General features: G+C 44.5%; 1 pseudogene; it reads right to left on the reverse strand.

The window, feature by feature from the left end:
* Positions 1-19,500: 19,500 nt before the first annotated feature.
* Positions 19,501-21,300, reverse strand: LOC123142592 (cytosolic invertase 1-like; annotated as a pseudogene).
* Positions 21,301-21,544: the final 244 nt, after the last annotated feature.

The raw sequence follows: 21,544 nt of genomic DNA on the forward strand, positions 1-21,544 counted from the left end.
CCTGGGGATAATTACTCACGCTTGCTGAGTATCCGTTCGTCCACAGCTGATCTTTGTTTCACAAAATTCTTTGGAATATTATCCGATCTTCCGAAAATCCTTAGAAAGCTATTACTCTTGCTCCTCCTTGTCTGCTTGCATGGTGGATGTTTTCCATATGTCTGGCAATATTCAGTAGTATCCTTTGTCATCTTTAGTTTTGAGCATTTGATTCGATGTGTTTGTGAATGCTCACAATCCACAATCACATTTAGAATTCTTCCCTTCGGCTTAGACGTCACCCCTGACATGAGCTGGTGTTCGACAAATCAAACCTTGATTGATTGTCGATCTATGTCTATTCAACTTACCTGTTTTTGATCAGAGCCTCTGCTTTTGATCCACCATTTTGGAAATCATATTGCCTTTGCATTTGAGCTTTGAATTAGTCAGTTGTTTCTATAATCTGATATCCTTGCATTCTTTCTTCTTCTGGGTGAGTATCGATGCTCACATCAGATCCCTTGTGGACCACCAGATACTTTGTTGGGTTTTATCCGACAGTGTCCTTCTTGTTCAGTAACATTGTGAGCTTTTCCTCAGATACATAATGCCTTTGGTAAATTGTATCCTCTGCTTCCTCAATCATGCTCTACTTTCGAGCTTGAGTTATTTACTCGTGAAGTTTGTGGTCTATGTTCATAAGATGCCCTAGTGGGTTGAATCTACGCCTTGCCTAATCCGTGTGAATCGGGAGGTTATGCGGGTTATATCTACTAGCGTTTCTTCAGATAACATTTCAACGCTACAACTTCTTCGAATCCGAGAAGTGAATGGAAGGTTGTGCATTGATGAAGTGGGAGTCGACCTTGAACCTTTGTGTTCATGCCCATGGACTTGATGTGGAACTTATCATGGAAGCTTCTTGTTTTGATAATAATGATCCCCTTGTGATATGTTCATTTTGTATCTATACTGGTCCTTTGTAACCGTGGTTCCGACCATGATTGATCTCCCTTCATTCCATTTCTCGGACAAGTTAAAGTACTTGTCTTCTTCAGATCGTTTAACCTGTCCAACCTCTACTTTGATCTACCTTCGGGTATTACCCTTTGGTATCTCGAGAATATCACGGAACTACATAACTTCTTATGAGTTCTTCCTCAACTGTTATTTCTCGTCGATTCAAAATTTTCCATGGGTTCTGAGTTGGCAGACACTCGAGGACAGCAATAACTGATTCGAGTCTACACTTTCCTTTCCATTGTTATGTTAACCTTTCTTGTAGCGTAACATATTTGAGCAAGAATAATTCGCTGCTTATGTAAATGCCTCGATATACAACTCTGTCAGTAAGACCTTGTTACTATTGTTGATGACATCCCGGTAGCCGCCGATGGACGAAAACTTTGCCTACTGGTCCGCCTCGCCTTGCGAGCAGGAAAATGGTTTTCTTCGTCCCTCGCCCTTGGTACCGACGTTGTTGCCAACATAACTGACAGGCTATCCTCTGACCTGCCTTGCTATCATAACCGTGCAAATGTTAGCACCCTTCCTACTTCTAACCCACATGGTGGGCCCATAACCCACAGTTCCACAGGATCGAAACCTGACTCTCCTTGTTTTCAAACTTGTCCCTCGCGCTTGGCTTCGTATGTAATTCATGAGCCACCATCCTTGTGATCTGTTCTGGTATCATATGCAATACTTATTCCCATTGCTCTTGAACCCATTTCACTCTCTATTTCAGGCAACGAACGATTGCCTACCCGCTTGAAACTTCTTATTGCACCTTCTTGCTTTGCTCTCGATGTCTTTCCTAAGTTTCAACTCGAGAGATAGTCCCCAGTTACCTATCTTATGTTGAGGTCCGTCCTTTCCGAGTCTTTCCCCCTACTACATCCCTTAAATCTCGGGACGAGATTTCTTGTAGTGGAGGAGAATTGTGACGCCCGAATAATTAAGCTACAGTAATCTCATGCTAATGATGTCAGGTCATCACTCTTACTGTTGCTAATCCTCATCTGATCCGAGGCATAAGTCAAGTTCAAATTCAAATTTAAGCCCAATTTCAAATTTGTCAAACATGCAAATAAAAATGTTCAAGGTGTGGCAAATAACCCCTGGATATTCTACATGTTGGAACCAACCTCTTTTGAATTCCCAAAATGCCCCTGGAATTAATTTTTGGTTAGCAGCAATTAAGGCGACTGTTTCGATTTAAATAAATATCTAACCTTTTCAAAATAATTCAAAACTTCGTGTGCTGCCTTATATTATTGTCTAGTATTTATTTGATAAGTGGCACATTTAACAAAGTTCATTTGTTAGCTGAAATGAATAGTTAACCGTAGAGAAAAACAAAACTGAAAAGAATAAAAGAAATAGCAAAAGCAAAAAAAATAAGGGCCACAACCCCCCCCCCTTGCCCACCTGGGCCTCAGCCTACTGGCCTACCCACCTAGTCGGCCCACCAGGCCCACCTTCCCTCCTTATCCCCTCACCCCGAACGAACCCTAGCCCGATCCAACACCACACCTCCACTCCCCCCCCCAAACGATCCCCTCACTCTCACCTCCCCCCGTCTGGATCGCCCAGATCCGCCCCGTCGACCGCACCCCGCAGCGCCCCGACGCCGGCGCCGCCCGGTCACCGCCGCCCCAACCGCATCGCCTCCTCCCGTTCTCTCCTTGACCTGGACGCCATCCGCCCCCGCTGCGCCCCGACCCCAACATCCCCGACGCCGTCGCCGTCGGCACTGCCCCACCCCTCCTCTACTCGATCCCGTCTGGATCGGGGGAAGGCCGCCCCGACGCCGCCGCCACTCGACGCCGCCGCCCTCGACATCGCCACCCCGCCAGCCTCCCCGAGCCCACTACTTGAAGATGCTAGTCTTCGATAGGCTAGGACTCCCCCCCTATTCTGGCATTCTGCAGTTTAGTCCACAGATACAACCCTTTCATTTGATACCAATGCATAACTTAGTTTAGATCTGATGCTTGCGAGTACTTTGGATGAGTACTCATGGTTGCTTTGCTTCCCCTTCCCCCCCTTCTTTCTTCTTTCTGGTTGTGGCAACCAGATGGTGGATCCCTGGAGCCACATGCCACCGCCGACGGATATTACTACATGGAGGCCACCGAAGACCAGGAGTAGTTAGGAGGTCCCAGGCAGGAGGCCTTGCCTCTTCGATCGTGTTGCTTTTGTGCTAGCCTTATTAAGGCATCCTTGTCTAACTTATGTCTGTACTCAGATATTGTTGTTTTGTGTCTAGAGTTGTGTTGTGATATCTTCCCGTGAGTCCCTGATCTTGATCGTACACATTTGCGTGTATGATTAGTGTACGGTCGAATCGGGGACGTCACAAGCAAATAGAAAACGAGCACAAAAACATGTATTGCAATGCTTTAAAATGAGGCCTAGGGTCCGTACTTTCGCTAGTGCAATCTCTCAACAATGCTAATATAATTGGATCATATAACCACCCGTCAAAGTGCGATGAAGAATCACTCCAAAGTTCCTATCTAGCAGAGAACATAAGAATAAATTGTTTGTAGGGTACGAAACCACCTCAAAGCTATTCTTTCCGTCTGATCTATTCAAGAGTTCGTACTAAAATAACACAAAGCTATTCCTTCCGTTCGATCTATCCTAGAGTTCGTACTAAAATAACTTCAAAGCAAATTCATATTCATAATACTCAATCCAACACAAAGAACTTCAAAGAGTGCCCCAAGATTTCTGCCGGAGAAACAAAGACAAGAATGTGCATCAACCCCTATGCATAGATTACCCCAATGTCACCTCGGGAATCTGCGAGTTGTGCCAAAACATATATCAAGTGAATCAATATGATACCCCATTGTCACCACAAGTATTCAACTGCAAGACATATATCAAGTGCTCTAAAATCCATAAAAGTATTCAATCCGATAACAATGAAATCTCAAAGGGAAAAACTCAATTCAATACCATATGATCTCACTATATTAACAAAGCCGGCGATACATCAAGATCGTGACATGTCAAGAACACGAGAGAGTGAGAGAGAGAGAGAGATTAAACACATAGCTATTGGTACAAACCCTCAGCCCTGAGGGTGGACAACTCCCCCTCATCGTGGTGGCTGCTGGGATGATGAAGATGGCCACCGGAGATGATTCCCCCCTCCGGCAGGGTGCCGGAAAGGGTCTAGATTGGTTTTCGGTGGCTACAGAGGCCTGCGGCGGTAGAACTTCTGATCTAGGGTCTACCCCGAAGGGTTTTTGAATATTTGTGAATTTATAGGGTAAAGAGGGGGTGCGGGAGGCCACCGAGGTGGGCACAACTGATACATCTCCATCGTATCTATAGTTTTTGATTGTTTCATGCCAATATTATACAACTTTCACATACATTTGGCAAGTTTTTATACGATTTATTGGACTAACCTATTGATCCAGTGCCTAGTGTTAGTTCCTGTGTTTTGCATGTTTTTGTATCGCAGAAAATCCATATCAAACAAAGTCCAAATGCAATGAAATTTTACGAAGAATTGTTTTGGAATATATGTGATTTTTGGGAGTTTTAATCACCGCAAAGGGAGGCCCGCACAACCCACAAGACACCAGGGCACGCCAGAGGCCCCTGGCGCGTGGTAGTGGGTTGTGCCCTCCTTGAACGTCGGTTGGACCTCTACTTCGAGCGCAAGGAAGCTTATATCCAGAAAAAAATCGTGTTATAATCTCAGCGCAGTCGGAGTTACGGATCTCCTGGAATATAAGAAACAGTTTTCGGCTAGATCTGGGGAACGCGAAACAGAAGAGAACAAAGAGGGAGATCCAATCTCGGAGGGTCTCCCGCCCCTCCGCGGCCATGGAGACCATGGACCAGAGGGGTAACCCTCCTCCCATCTAGGGGGGAGGCCAAGGAAGAAGAAGAAGGAGGGGGGCTGTCGCCCCCTCTCTCCCGGTGGCGTCGGAATGCCGCCGGGGCAAGGATCGTGACGGCGACCTACATCAACAATCTTGCTACTGTCAACACCAACTTTCTCCCCCTCTATGCAGTAGTGTAACACCTCTTCCCCCCGCTGTAGTCTCTACTTAAACATGGTGCTCAATTCCATATATTATTTCCCAATGATCTCTGGTTATCCTATGATGTTTGAGAACATCTGTTTTGTCCTGTGGGTTAATAATGATCTTGGTTGGTATGATTGTATATTTTATTTATGGTGCTGTCCTACGGTGCCCTTCGTTCTCGTGCAAATGTGAGGGGCCCCCGCTGTAGGGTGTGGCAACATGTTCATGGTTTGCTTATTGTCAGTGTTGCGGGGGTGACAGCAGCCTAAACGCGGATAAGTGGGTTGTGGCGTATGGGAGTAAAGAGGACTTGATACTTAATGCTATGGTTGGGTTTCACGACCTTAATGATCTTTAGTAGTAGTGGATGCTTGCTAGAGTTCCAATCATAACTGCATATGATCCAAGTAGAGAAAGTATGTTAGCTCATGCCTCTTCCTCATATAAAGCTACAAGAATGATTACCGGTACTTGTTATCGATTGCCTAGGGACAAATAACTTTCTTATTGACAAAAGCTCTCTACTAAAACTAACTTAGTTGTGTCTTTATCTAAACAGACCCTAGATTTTATTTGTGTGCTGTTTATTATCTTGCAAACCTATCCTATCACACCTACAAAGTACTTCTAGTTTCATACTTGTTTTCGGTAAAGCAAACGTCAAGTATGCGTAGAGTTGTATCGGTGGTCGATAGAACTTGAGGGAATATTTGTTCTACCTTTAGCTCCTCATTGGGTTCGACACTCTTATTTAACAAAAAAGACTACAAACGATCCCCCTATAATTGTGGGTTATCGAGACCTTGTTCTGGCGCCGTTGCCGGGGAGCAATAGCGTGGGGTGAATATTCTCGTGTGTGCTTATTTGCTTTATCACTAAGCAATTTTTATTTCTTGTGCTAAGTTGTTCTCTATCTGTAGTTTTGGATATGGAACACGAAACACCAAAAAAATTAGTGGTACTTGCTACTCATGGAGATGGGGAACCTCCTAAAACCCTCGATGCTCGTTCTGTGAAAAATATTATGCACTACTTTGATAATCCTGAGAAAACCCCATTCAACGTGATAATGGGAGTAACGTTGGATTAACGTGAATACTTTAGGGATTATCGGTTGACACAAAAAGGGAAACTTTTATGGGATCAAATTTATATGTTGCATTGGGATGCTCGGGATTTATGCTTGAGATATGATTATACTTGTTGCTCTAGGATGAAGGCTCCACACCTTCCCTTTTCATGTGAATTTGATGATAATGAACCCTTGGCTTCTTATGCCAATGGTATATATGATTATTATGATGTGGAATGAATAGAAGAATTTGTTGCTTTTAAGGCTGCTTATGAAATTGAATCTTTGTTTGAAAAGTATGAAGCTTTTGATGATGATATTTATAGACCTGAAAATTTTGCCATCCTTAAATATTGCTATGATAATTATAAATAAAATTCTGATATTGATGAATTTATTGAGAGGGTCTCCGCTGTCCAAGAAGACACTAATATTTTGCAGGAGTCTATGGAAAAAGAAATTGATGAAACTGTGAGCTCATTGGATGAAAAAGATGATGAGGAGAGCGAAGAACAAAAGGAGTAAGAGCGGATTAGCTACCCGTGCCCACCTTCTAATGAGAGTAACTCTTCAACTCATACATTATTTAATGCCCCTTCATTCTTACCGAAGGATGATTGCCATGATAATTGCTATGATCCCGTTGATTTGTTTGAAATATCCCTTTTTGATGATGCTTGCTATGTGGCCAAGATGCCAATATGAATGATGCTTATGGAGATGAACTTGCTATAGTTCCTTATGTTAAGAATGAAATTGTTGCTATTGCACCCACACATGATAGTCCTATTATATTTTTGAATTCTCCCAACTACACTATATCGAAGAAGTTTGCTCTTATTAAGGATTACATTGACGGGTTGCGTTCTACCACTACACATGATGATTTTGATGAATATAATATAATATGCATGTGCTTTCTTCTCTTGCTTGCAATTATTATGAGAGAGGAACTATATCTCCACCTCTCTATGTTTCCAACACAATAAAATTGCAAGAAACCGCTTATGCTATGTATTGGCCTTTACTTGATGTTTATGAATTGTTCTTGTATGACATGCCGATGCATAGGAAGAGAGTTAGACTTCGTCATTGCTTGATATATGTTCCTTTGTGCTCACTACTAAATGCCAAATCATTGTTGATTCAAATCGGCTTTGATATACCTTGGGATCCGGGTGGATTCATTACTTGAGCACTTTATGCCTAGCTTAGCTGCCAGGGAGACAACCCAGAAGTTTTAGAGAGTCATTTATTTCTGTTGAGTGCTTTCATATAGTTTTAAAACAAAAAAATATAGGGGGGGGGGACCTTAAAACTTCACAAAAAGAAAAGCGAAAGTGAGAGAGACGAGCATTGTGAAAGTGGGGGACGTCCTTGAACTTTGTTCATGCTCATGGAAACTTTGTGAATCTTAATTGCAGAAACTTTTCAAAAAAATATTTATCTGCTTGTACAATTCCATTGTATTACAAAAATAATATGCCAAGATTTGCGTTTAGGATGTTTAAATTGCTTGTTGGTTTGTGCGGTGCAAAACCGAAACTTTGGCTGTAGTGCGCGATCTTACATTTTTTACTGGAACGTCAGACGGTTCTGAAACCTTTTGTACTGTCTTTCTATAGAAATTTTTTATTTTTCATAATTTGTTCAGAATTTTTAGAGTTACAGAAGTATGGTGGATGTGCAAATCTTTACAGACTGTCCTGTTTTCACATATTGCTGTTATAGCTTCATTATTTGCGTATGTCTGAATTCTTGTTGAAGCCTCCTTGACTTGGGGCCATAGAATTGTGATAGCATACAGTGGGTAATGTTTTTTTATAATTATACAATAATGTTACAGCCATACATGATGGGATTCCATTGCCATATTCACTAACCCCGCCACTAAAAGTTCGATTAAGTTTTGTGTGGATGAAGTGTTCGAAGATCGAGGACGTCTCGATGCGAGGAGAAGGAGGAGAGGCAAGAGCTCAAGCTTGGGGATGCCGAAGGCACCCTGAGTAAATATTCAAGGAGACTCAAGCGTCTAAGCTTGGGGATGCCCCGGAAGGCATCCCCTCTTTCTTCAACAAGTATCGGTATGTTTTCGTTCTCGTTTCGTTCGTGTGATATGTGCAAACCTTGGAGCGTCTTTTGCTTTTAGTTTTCATATTTCTGCACCATGCTGGTATGAGAAAGTCCATGGTTTATTTATAGAATGCTCATTTCACGTCACTTATATTTTTTTAGTATGGCTTTATAGAATGCTTCATGTGCTTCACTTATATCATTTGAAGTTTGGATTGCATGTTTCTCTTCACATAGAAAACCGTTGTTTGAAGAATGCTCTTTTGCTTCACTTATATTTGTTAGAGCATGGTCTTTTGTAGAAAGAATTAAACTCTCATGCTTCACTTATATCTATTTAGAGAGTCAACGGGAATTGGTCAATTGCATGGTTAGTCATAAAATCCTACATAAAACTTATGGATCACTGAATATGATATGTTTGATTCCTTGCAATAGTTTTGTGATATAGAGATGGAATATGTGGGATGTACTAGTAAAAGGTTATGGTTAGTAAGAATATTGGTGTTAAGGTTTGTGATTCCCGAAGCATGCATGTATAGTCTCTCGTTATGCTATGATGTTGGAGCATGATTTATTATTGATTGTCTTCCTTATGAGTGGCGGTCGGGGACGAGCGATGGTCATTTCCTACCAATCTATCCCCCTAGGGGCATGCGTAGTAGTACTTTTCTTCGAGGGCTAATAAACTTTAGCAATAAGTATATGAGTTCTTTACGACTAATGTGGGTCCATGGATTATACGCACTCTTACCTTTCCGCAATTTGCTAGCCTCTACGGTACCGTGCATTGCCCTTTCTCACCTCGAGAGTCGGTGCGAACTTCGCAGGTGCATCCAAACCCTGTGATATGATACGCTCTATCACACATCAGCCTTATTATATCTTCCTCAAAACAGCCACCATACCTACCTATTATGGCTTTTCCATGGCCATTCCGAAATATATTGCCATGCAACTTCCACCGCTTCCATTTGATGACTTGAGCATTCATTGTCATATTGCTTTGCATGATCATATAGCTGACATAGTAGTTGTGGCTCAGCCACCATTCATCATTTTTCATACATGTTACGCTAGATCATTGCACATCCTCGTACATTGCCAGAGGCATTCATATAGAGTCATACTTTCTCATAGGTATCGAGTTGTAATTTTTATTTCTTTTGAGTTATAAGTAAATAGAAGTGTGATGATCATCATTATTCATTTCTAGAGGAGTGCCCCAGTGAGGAAAGGATGATGGAGACTATGATTCCCCCACAAGTCGGGATGCGACTCTGGACAACAAGAGAGAAAAAAAGAGAAAAAAATAAAAAAGGAAAAAAAAGAAAGAAAAGAAAGAAAAGAAAAAGAAAAAGAAAAAAGTAAACAAAGAGAGAAGGGGATTGTTAATATCCTTTACCACACTTGTGCTTCAAAGTAGCACATGTTTTTCATATGGAGAGTCTCCTATGTTGTCACTTTCATATACTAGTGGGAATTTTTCATTATAGGATTAGATGCACATGCACTTAGTTTTAATACTGAGCTTTCATACACTTATAGCTCTTAGTGCATCCGTTACATGGCAATCCCTACTCCTCACATTGATATCGATTGATGGGCATCTCCATAGCCCGTTGGTTAGCCGCATCGGTGTGAGACTTTCTTAACTTTTTGTCTTCCTTATATTTACCCCTATCATCATACTCTATTCCACCCGTAGTGCTATATCCATGGCTTGCGCTCATGTATTGTGTGACAGTTGAAAAAGTTGAAGCGCGTTAAAAAGTATGAACCAATTGCTCGGCTTGTCATCGGGGTTGTGCATGATAAATACTTTGTGTTAAGAAGACAGAGCATGACAAGACTATATGATTTTGTTGGGATAGCTTTCTTTAGCGTGGATATTTTGAAAGACGTGATTGTTTGTTGGGATGCCTGGGTATTGATGTCTTTATGTCAAATAATAGACTATTGCTTTGAATCACTTGTGTCTTAATATTCATGCCATGATTACATATATGATGAGCTTATGCTAGGTAGCATTCCACATCAAAAATTATCTTTTTTATCATTTACCTGCTCGAGGACATGCAGGAATTAAGCTTGGGGATGCTGATATGTCTCCGTCGTATCTATAAATTTTGATTGTTTCATGCCAATATTATAAAACTTTCACATACTTTTGGCAACTTTTTATACGATTTATTGGACTAACCTATTGATCCAGTGCCAGTTCCTGTTTTTGCATGTTTTTTGTATCATAGAAAATCCATATCAAACGAAGTCCATATGCAATGAAATTTTACGGAGAATTATTTTGGAATATATGTGATTTTTGGGAGTTGGAATCACCGCAAACGGAGGCCCACACAGCCCACAAGACACCAGGGCGCGTCAGAGGCCCCTGGCATGTGGTGGTGGGTTGTGCCCTCCTCGAACGTCGGTTGGAGCTCTACTTCGGGCACAAGGAAGCTTATATCCGGAAAAAAATCGTGTTAAACTCTCAGCGCAATCGGAGTTACGGATCTCCCGGAATATAAGAAACGGTTTTCGGCCAGATCTGGGGAACGCGAAACAGAAGAGAACAGAGAGGGAGATCCAATCTTGGAGGGGCTCCCGCCCCTCCGCGGACATGGAACCCTCCTCCCATCTAGGGGGGAGGCCAAGGAAGAAGAAGAAGGAGGGGGGATCTCTCCCACCCTCTCCCAGTGGCGCCGGAGTGCCGTCGGGGCAAAGATCATGACGGCCATCTACATCAACAATCTTGCTACCGTCAACACCAAATTTCTCCCCCTCTATGTAGCGGTGTAAGACCTCTTCCCCCCGCTTTAATCTCTACTTAAACATGGTGCTCAACTCCATATATTATTTCCCAATTATCAATGGTTATCCTATGATGTTTGAGTTGATCCGTTTTGTCCTGTGGGTTAATCGTGATCTTGGTTGGTATGATTGTATATTTTTTTATGGTGCTGTCGTACGGTGCCCTCCATTCTCGCATAAACATGAGGGGCCCCCACTGTAGGGTGTTGCAATATGTTCATGGTTTGCTTATTGTCAGTGTTGTGGGGGTGACAACAGCCTAAACGCGGATAAGTGGGTTATGGCGTATGGGAGTAAAGAGGACTTGATACTTAATGTTATGGTTGGGTTTCATGACCTTAATGATCTTTAGTAGTTGCGGATGCTTGCTAGAGTTCCAATCATAAGTGCATATGATCCAAGTAGAGAAAGTATGTTAGCTCATGCGTCTCCCTTATATAAAGTTACAAGAATGATTACCAGTACTTGTTATAGATTGCCTAGGGAAAATAACTTTCTTGTTGACAAAAGCTCTCTACTAAAATAACTTAGTTGTGTCTTTATCTAAACAGCCCCTAGATTTTATTTACCTGCTCTTTATTATCTTCCAAACCTATCCTATCACACCTACAAAGTACTTCTAGTTTCATACTTGTTTTCGGTAAAGCAAACGTCAAGTGTGCGTACAGTTGTATCGGTGGTCGATAGAACATGAGGGAATATTTGTTCTACCTTTAGCTCCTCATTGGGTTTGACACTCTTATTTATCGAAAAAGGCTACAAACAATCCCTTATACTTATGGGTTATCAACAACCCACCTGGGCACGCCTGGGGCCCCAGGCGCGCCCTAGTGGATAGTGCCCCCCTCGGGGCACCCCCCAGGTGTTGCTCTGGCCCATCTTGGGTGTTCTGGTCCATAAAAAATCTCCAAAAAGTTTTGCGGTGTTTGGACTCCGTTTGTTATTGATTTCCTGCATGTAAAAACAAGCAAAAAACAGCAACTGGCACTGGGCACTGGGTCAATAGGTTAGTACCAAAAAATGATATAAAGTTGCTATAAAATGATTGTAAAACATCCAAGAATGATAATAAAACAGCATGAATACTTCATAAATTATAGATATGTTGGAGACGTATCAGCTATCAACCTCGTCGACGAGGAAAACAAGAAGGCGACACGACCCATCGAGGCTGAGGCGCTCTCCGGCAATGCGATGGATGACACCGTGATGCGCGTCATCGCCAGGGTTGAGCAGATCCCTGGTTCATGGCGCTTCAGCATCACGGATCAAGGTAGGCATGTCAGCACTGAGAGGCTGCAGCTCACCGCACAACATGATCGATGGCGCGCCGTAGAGCAAGCTAGGCGCGTCTGCGCCAATAGGCTTCAGCTCGTCGCACAGCGAGACGTTTGCAGCGCCGCAGAGCGAGAGGCACGGCGCGCCGCAGAGCAAGAGCGGATCCATCGGCGCTTGCCTGCTGCCGACTTTGCGTCGCAGCTGGGTACACATCCCATAAGTACCCCCATTCCTCGCCAGGAGTGGGCAGAGGCCCTCTGTGTCATACTTGCACTAGAGGCCGACTACGTCATACTTGCCCCGGACGCCCGCCGTGCCGTTCGCATGGGTCGCGTCGTTCGCCTTCTCCGCGGCCCGCTCGATTCCAACGCACTGGTCGATAGGCTTGACCGCCTCCTTGGCCCAGGTGTCCACCTGGGCGCAGTAGTGGAACATGGTCGTCGCATCCTCGAACTGGTGATCTCCGATGAAATAGCCAACTTGGAGGTCGAGATCGCGCTCCAGATGTACCGTGAGCATGTCGACCACTTGGACGAACGCCTGGACGAGTTCAGACAGAGCCAAGAGCTACCGTAGGCAAGGGCTGCTGGTCATGATCTCACGGACGTGTTTTATTTTGTTGAGTCATTTTGACGTGGATAGCTATGTATTCACATCAATCATAATATTGCTCTGTTTATTGCTCTGTTTCAATGTGTGTACTCTGTTTTCCGTTCTTATATGTTCTGTTTCAATGTGTGTATATACATTTTCCATTCTGTATATGTGGATGATAACAACTAGATAGAAATAAGTATACAAAAATAGATAGAAAATGGAATTCACAATATATATATTAATTGTTCATTAGTTCATCACAGAATATATATAATATCTTCACATATACGTGATGATACTTAACTACTAGGTACAATGCATAAAATTGAAAATGAACAATACTAAAACTAATAATCCCTCCTGGGGCAGTATTCCGGCAACCCCTCGCCAGCAGCTCCCTGGTGCACAGCGTCTTCCCAGCATGGAGGCAGTACTCCGCCTCCTCCGCCTCGCAGCGCTTGACGTACCGATCTGCCTCTTGCTGGCGGACAAGCGCGACCGATCTTGCCATTTCGTTGGGAGCCCACCGGAGCTCCTCGTCGATGGCATGCTAGAGCTTATCGGCCCACCACCACGTAGCGATGAGGCGCCTAGCGGCTTTGACCTTCCTCGTGAAGTACCCGTCTTCATACACCTCTTCGGCACGACGACGTGCCCGCCCCCAAAGCTACACCGCTCCTACTTCCAGGCGGCATCATGGGCTTCACAGGCCACCTGGTACCTGGCTTCCTCCTCTGCCATCTCCTTCTTGAACGCCACTTGCCTGGCTTTCTCAACTGACGGCAGCGACTTCCACAGATAATGATTGTACTTGCCCCAAAACCAATCCAAAGTTGGGGGGGTCCAGCGCAACCTCGTCCTCCTCGTCGCTGCTCTTCGACTATGCGTCCTCGGGGGGCTGCGACTCCTCGTCGGCGCGTGGGCAGACCGGTGGTGCCATGGTAGAGATTTGAGAGACAGAGAGAGAGAGAGAGGGGGGGGGGAGCGAGGCGAGGACGTAGATGAGAATGTAGGTGGTCTGACGTGAGCAAGGTAGTATTTATTGGCGGCCAGAATCTAGATCGACGGGAACAGTACACACGTCGGTCGCCAGAATTTACGAGTACTGTAGTTTGAATTACACACGATTCCCACAGCAAAATCCATGTGTGCACTTAATAGCTGGCGGTTTCCAATGCAGAACCGTGTCTGATTAATAACCCCCGCCACTCACCTTTCAAACCTCGAGGCGCGAAATAGAGTGCCAATCGTGTGGGGTCCGGTTGTCTTGCCAGATCTTTACATTTTCTTTTTTGAACACCAGATATTTACATCGTCTGATGATTTTTTAACTCGCACACAAGTACACAAAAATATGATTTTTCAAAATGTTATGGTTAGGCGTTGCATGTACATGTAGTTCAAATTTGAATTATGATCATTAAATGGCTAGAAAATCACTTAAATGTCTTTGAAAGGTCAAATGGCCCCTAGAATTTTCCAAATTTTGACATGACAGTTGTATTAGAGCACGTTAAACGTAGAAACAATTTGAAGGCCGTAAGAGGAAGCTATCTCCTGTTCGTCATCAAACATGCATTGTTCCCTCTCAGAACCACAAGCCTTCTAGTGAGTTGCTCCGATTTGTGAGGGGTGTGTGTCCAAACTTTCGTTAAACAGGCCAATTTTTTAACCACATCATCTTGGTGGCATGACATTACATCAAGCAAGGTTTCATGTTTTTCTGATGATTTTTTATTTTTTTTGAATTAAAATGCCATGGCACTCCATGCATGTGTCCATGCCGTGAGATCAATATGTTTGAAAATTCCTTCTAATTTACGACACATGAAATTAACTCGCACACAAGTACACAAATGTGATTTTTCAAACCGTTATGGTTAGCCATTGCATGTAGATGTAGTTCAAATTTGAATTACGGTCATTAAATGGCTAGAAAATCACTTAAATGTCTTTAAAAGGTCAAATGACCCCTGCAGTTTTCCAAATTTTCACATCGCAGTTGTATTAGTGCACGTTAAACATTGAAAAAAATTGAAGGCCTTAAGAGGAAGCTATCTCCTATTCGTCATCAGTCATGCATTGTTCCCTCTCGGAACCACGAGCCTTCTAGTGAGTTGCTCCGGTTTGTGAGGGGTGTGTGTCCAAACTTTCGTCAAACATGCCAATTTTTCTACCACATCATCTTGGTGGCATGACATTACATGAAGCAAGGTTTCATGTATTTTTGATCATTTCATTTTTTGGAATTAAAATGCCATGGCACTACATGCATGCATGTGTCCATGCCGTGAGACCAATATGTTTGAAAATTCCTTCTAATTTACTGCACATGGAACTAACTCGCACACAAGTACACCAATATGATTTTTCAAACCGTTATGGTTAGCTGTTGCATGTACATGTAGTTCAAATTTGAATTACGGTCATTAAATGGCTAGAAAATCACTTAAATGTCTTTAAAAGGTCAAATGACCCCTGCAGTTTTCCAAATTTTCACCTGACAGTTGTATTAGTGCACGTTAAACAAAGAAAAAAATTGAAGGCCTTAAGAGGAAGCTATCTCCTATTCGTCATCAGTCATGTATTATTCCCTCTCAGAACCACGAGCCTTCTAGTGAGTTGCTCCGGTTTGTGAGGGGTGTGTGTCGAAACTTTCGTCAAACAGGCCAATTTTTTACCACATCATGTTGGTGGCATGACATTACATGAAGCAAGGTTTCATGTGTTCCTGATCTTTTTTTAATTTATTGGAATTTAAATGCCATGGCACTCCATGCTTAATTGTGTCATAGCTGTTAGACCAATATGTTTGAAAATTCTTTCCAATTTACTGCACATGGAATTAATCTCACACAAGTACACAAAATATGACTTTTCAAACCATTATGGTTAGCTTTTGCATGTACATGTAGTTCAAATTTTAATTATGGTCATTAAATGGCTAGAAAATCACTTAAATGTCTTAAAAGGTCAAACGACCCCTGAAATTTTCCAAAATTTGACATGACAGTTGTATTAGTACTACAAATTTTCTTGTACATTTAAAACACGACATGTTGCCACTTTACTCCTAATTCGTATTTCATAGCTAATAAAAAATATCAAACATTACACACAGTTTTTTGTAGGAACCGTTTGCCATGAAAATTTCTAGGTCTATTTAAGTCTTCGTCCTTAAGCTTCCCCGGCTCGTCTGCTCTAGTGCCTGCAACCCCCGAATCCACGAATCCCGATCCCCATTCCCGCACCCCCTTCTTGCAAAGATGACGCCGTGGAAATGCTTCGTGAAGGCTCGTACGATGGTCGCATCCTCCCCGAGCGATGCTGCCTGCGCCGAGAGTGCGACTGCCTACGCCGAGAGTGCCGCTGCATCCGCATTGTGCACAGCCGCATCTGCCGAGAGGGCGTCTGCGGCAGCCGACGGGGCAGCTGCAATAGCCAAGGCGGCTACAGCTGCTGCTGCGACGGCGGCTACAAACACCGAGAGCGCTCGTGCTGCCGTCCGTGCCGCCTATGTCGCCATGGCCCAAGTCGAGGCCATCCACGACAAGATCGAGGACGCACACGCCAAGATATTCCAGGCCACCTCGGAATCCAGCATGCAACCCATGTCCCAAAAAGTGGCGGTGGCCATGGAGCACCTGCTTCCTCATGAGATCGCCGAGCGGGAGCTGGAGATGCAGGAAGCGGCGGAGACTGAGGAGCGCCGAGAGGAGGAGTTGCGCGTGGCCGAGGTCGAGGTAGAGAAGAGTTTGTGCGTCGAGCAATCAGCGGTGGAGTACCAACGCGAGCTTTGGCGCAGCCACTACTACGAGTAATACAACCTTGAGGGTGGCGCCGAGGACAAGGATGAGGACAAGGACGCAGTCGACTTCAGCACGGGGATGCGGAGTCCACCAATGGTGGCATGTCGCAAGGACAAGTCATCGACGTCTCATCTCACGTCGGCGATGCATAGGCCGGCGCGGCGGAGGATTTGTTAAAATTATGCGTACTTAGGCTTTGTTTTTAATGCTGGTCTTTTGTTAGAGCAATGTTGAGGTCAACTGGCGCTGTTTAATTACTAAAATTGCTCGATTCCGTACGTGTGGTCTGTGTGCTGTATGCTCTTTTGTGTGCCCAAAATAGCAATCAATGTTAAATTATGCAATGATGTACCTGGGGAAATTTCCACCAAAATTTAATTATCAAACTCATCCCATGCGCATAAAGAAGAAGAATCGTTTGCGATGCACACAATCGTTCAAAGTGAATGGTGTTCGGCGGCACCATGCGCAAAGTTTCCCTCCACATTTCGAAATTTTTGGCCTACCGCCAAAATATCTACCCACCCCCCCCCTTTCCCCACCCCCTTTTCTCCCCGACCACTAGTCACATTTCCCCTATTTCCTCCTTCCTTCCTTCCTAAGCTATAGCCGCTTCCTTGCTTGCTTCCTCGCTCTCGCTGTCTCGCATCCTACCGACGGGGTCGCCATGGTCTTCTTCAATGACCTCTCCAGCGGTTCCTCCGACGACGACAACTCCTTCACCACCCGGGTATGCCTCTCTTCTCTCTCTCGGGCTATGACTTGGAATGAAGGATTTTAAGCAGACGGTCGATTTGAGTCATCTCTTCCTCTTGTAGCTCCCTAGGACCATCAGTTGCAAAGAATGGAGCGGGGGTGGCTGAACATCTGTCTGCTTGTTGTCACCATCAATCTCCATGCGTGAAGCTAGTTGGGTTTGAATCTGTGGATAGTGGGAGGAAGTTTCTGGCATGTGCAGAGCAGGTTAGACCCTCTTTCATTGTTACAAATCATTTGTTAGATGTGATTCAGACACTGTCATGGTCCAACCCATTCATACCACACCTTCAACCAAACGCATCCTAAGACAGTGTCACAGTTTGTACCTAGTATCTAAAAATGTTGCCATCTCTTCAGCGGTGCCATTAGAAAATTATATGGCACCGCTTCAGTAGTTTGTGCAGCCAACTTTGGTCCACACAACCGAGCAGCCAAGCAGTAAAATACTAAATATTTATGGAATGAAGGAACTGGGCATCGGAGCAAGTAGGTGCTCCGGAGGCAGGGTCCCTGATTTTTTTCCGCTTCATCGGCTCGCCTGTGCAGGGCACCGGTGCGAGATGTAGCAACAATTGTCTTTACACCGGTTTTGGCATACATAGTGGACGAACATAGTGCTATTAGTTCTATGTTACAAAATTTGTGCATGTACACACCTGTTATTATCAATTTGCTGTCATCCAAACAGTGTCGCTATGCTGTTGCAGTTATATTTACCTTCCTCATAAAGTGTTCAATTTGTTATTTATAGTACATGAGTAAGAACTTGTAGCGTTGTTGTAGTTAATTATAGCTTCTGATGTTTCAGGATTTGGTTGTTGTCTCAGTAGTAATTAATTCAGTTGCACATTGATATTTTTGAGAAAATATGTCATAATTAACCTGTTTCTTTAGTTTTTCAAAATAAGTTTTGGTGATTTTATATGTTCCTATAAACCCATTTCCCCTACAATTGTTACTGATCTAGTTTTAAATATTATAGGATGAACGGAAATGTTCTTACTTGGAGTGGGTTGATCAACAGTGGCCACATTCTTTGAAGATGTGCCTAGCAAAGCTTTGCAGCATGTATGAGGAAGAGAACAGAGGTAGGCTTAGAGAAAGTGTTGTCAACGCTAAAGAATATTTGAAGATGCGGGATAAAAAGAGGAAGACGGAGAATGAGCTCAGATTTTTGAAATCATACTTTGCTAAGATGGTGTTGGCGAAGGAGGAGGCACTTTCCCAGTTGGCCAGTGCAAAACAGGTTCTTACTGAACTGAAAGCCGAGGTGGATACAACGAGCCTGGATGATCTCGATTAGGGAAATAAATATATTGTTCTAATATTGTTCTTATGAAGTTGAACTAGCTATATGCTGTACTGTGTTGTTTTCAGGTAGCTATCGTACTATGATGTTAAAATATATTTATGTGCCTGATATGGAATTGGCAAACAGTTGTTCGATATGAAATATGAATTTGTGTAATACTGGAATTATTAATTGTAAACTAATAAACCTGCTAAATGGGTCATGGAACTTTGCAAATGGTTCTAGTAGTAAAAGCGCTTGTGATGGATAGCCCAATGCCTTTGCAAACCAAGGCAGAGTGTGTGTGATAGTTACACATATCACAGACGAGCCTATACATAAACCTGTGTGGGATGTACATACGAACGAAGACGTTTTCCCTGGATTGACTGTGTGGGATGTGCATACGAACCGAAACGTTTTCCCTAGATTGACTGTGTGGGATGTACATAAGAACGGAAACGTATTCCTTGGATTGACTGTGTGTGATATACATAGGAACGGAAAAACATGTCTTCTAGTTAGGAGTAGAGATACAACGAGGATCCATGGGAGACAGCCAAAACATGTCTTTCCAATTAGGACAACAATTATGGGAAATTCGCTTTCTAGCAATTATGTATTTTTGATAAGAAGGTAATCAATGATGTAGAGAACAGCTTTGCTAAACCCGAAAATCAACACGTTCTTTTTTCCTTCCCATCCACATTCCTGAATCCTGAGCAACATCACGTCAAGTTCGCGCCAAGTGGCGTCGATCATCATCTCATCTCACACAGTCCATGAGGCAGACCTCTTGAGCACAGGGTTCATGGCCTTGTCCTCCTTGAGGGAGTCTTGGATTAGGGGGTATTCAGACAGCCGGACTATATCCTTTGGACGGACTGTTGGACTGTGAAGATACAAGATTGAAGACTTCGTCCCGTGTCCGGATGGGACTCTCCTTGGCATGGAAGGCAAGCTTGGAAATACGGATATGTGGATCTCCTCCCTTGTAACCGACTCTGTGTAACCCTAGCCCCCTCCAGTGTCTATATAAACCGGAGGGTTTAGTCCGTAGGACAACAACAATGATACCATAGGCTAGCTTCTAGGGTTTAGCCTCTACGATCTCGTGGTAGATCAACTCTTGTACTACTCATATCATCAAGATCATTCAAGCAGGAAGTAGGGTATTTCCTTCATCGAGAGGGCCCGAACCTGGGTAAACATCGTGTCCCCCACCTCCTGTTACCATCCGCCTTAGACGCACAGTTCAGGACCCCCTACCCGAGATCCGCCGGTTTTGACACCGACACTCCTCGAGAAAGATCATGCCCAGGTGGGACGGGTCCTCCAGCATCATCTTGGCCGCCAGGTAGCCCGCGATGGACCACATCTGGTGCTTCCTCGCCTGCTTCTCGACGTACCGGCCGAGCTTGCCGTCGTAGTACTCCGGCCAGCTGTCCCTCGCCAGCCTCGCCTCCGCCAGATCGATTGCTCGCCTCGCTATCTTGAGCCGCCCGGTCTTGATGCAGGCCGCCGTCAGGAGCCAAATCAGCACTGCGCGAATCAAAGAATGAATCCATCGAGCTTCGACTTCGAGCATGTGTATGACGTGGGTGGGTTAGCACTTACCAGGCCAGGAGCCTCCGTTGTGGTAGCTCCACCTAGTGTTCTTGGGTCGCATCCAATGACGTTCTGCCACTCGTGGCCCTCGATGGCGGGGTAGCAGATCTTGAGTGGCATCTCGCCGATGAGGTCCTCCCACCGCTCCTCGATGAGGTCCATGATGGCGCCGGCCTGCTCCGGCGTGGCGAGCGAGGCCAGGATCGCGACGCAGTTCCCCAGCGCCAACCAGCGGAAGTCCATCCTGGCGGGGCCGACGTTGCCGACGAAGTAGCCGCCGTGGGAGGGCATGAAGTCCAAGAGCCAATCCGGGATGGACTCCGTGATGACGTTGAACTTGTTGACGGCCGTACTACTCCGTCTTGAAGCGGTAGATGACGTTCAGCTGCTGGAAGTCGAGCCAGAAGTAGGTCCGCATGTGGTAGCTCAGTGCGTGCAGCCGCATCACGATCCGCTCCATGATGTCCTTGTTCCCCTCCGCCTCCGGCTTCAGCAGCAGAAGCACACACCGCAGCGACATGAAGAACAGGATTTGGATCTCGATCGGGTACCCGTACACGCCTTGCCCAACACGATGATCCATCGGTCGTGATCGACCACTCATTATCACTACTACATTTAATCCCAACCATTGATTTAGCTGCGACGTGTGTGTGAGGTTGATGGGAACTTATTAGGACATACCATCCGACGATCGATCATGCAGCAGCGGTTGACGCAGAGGAGGGTGGGGAAGCTATCGAAGCCCTCGGCGAGGCACTGGTTCATGATGAGGTGGATGCCCTTCTGGCACTCGGGCGTCTCGGCCAGCGTGTGGTCGCCGGTGGACTTGGTGTAGGCGTGAATCAGGATGATCCACCAGAACCCGGAGTCGGCCGGCGCCACGCGGCCGATATTTTTATGTAACATTGGCGAGAGGTAAACGACGGTGATTGTTTCCTTTGTTTGGAGATTGATTACCATCCGTGAGTTAAGCTGGGTACGAAAGAAGAAACTAATTGTGATACGTGAATTGATTGTTGGGTTGTACATTTGGTTTTGGTATTTGAAGATTGATTACCATCCGTTAGTTGGGTTACCAAAGAAGAAATCAATCACCATATGTGATTCATTGTGTTACCAAATAAACGTTGGGTTTGTCCGACCAGTGGGAGGGGCGAATAAAAAACCGACAAAAAACCGACGAAATTGGGAGGTGGGAGGGAGG

Source organism: Triticum aestivum, chromosome 6D (assembly GCF_018294505.1).
Source record: "Triticum aestivum cultivar Chinese Spring chromosome 6D, IWGSC CS RefSeq v2.1, whole genome shotgun sequence".
Taxonomy (NCBI): Eukaryota; Viridiplantae; Streptophyta; class Magnoliopsida; order Poales; family Poaceae; genus Triticum; species Triticum aestivum.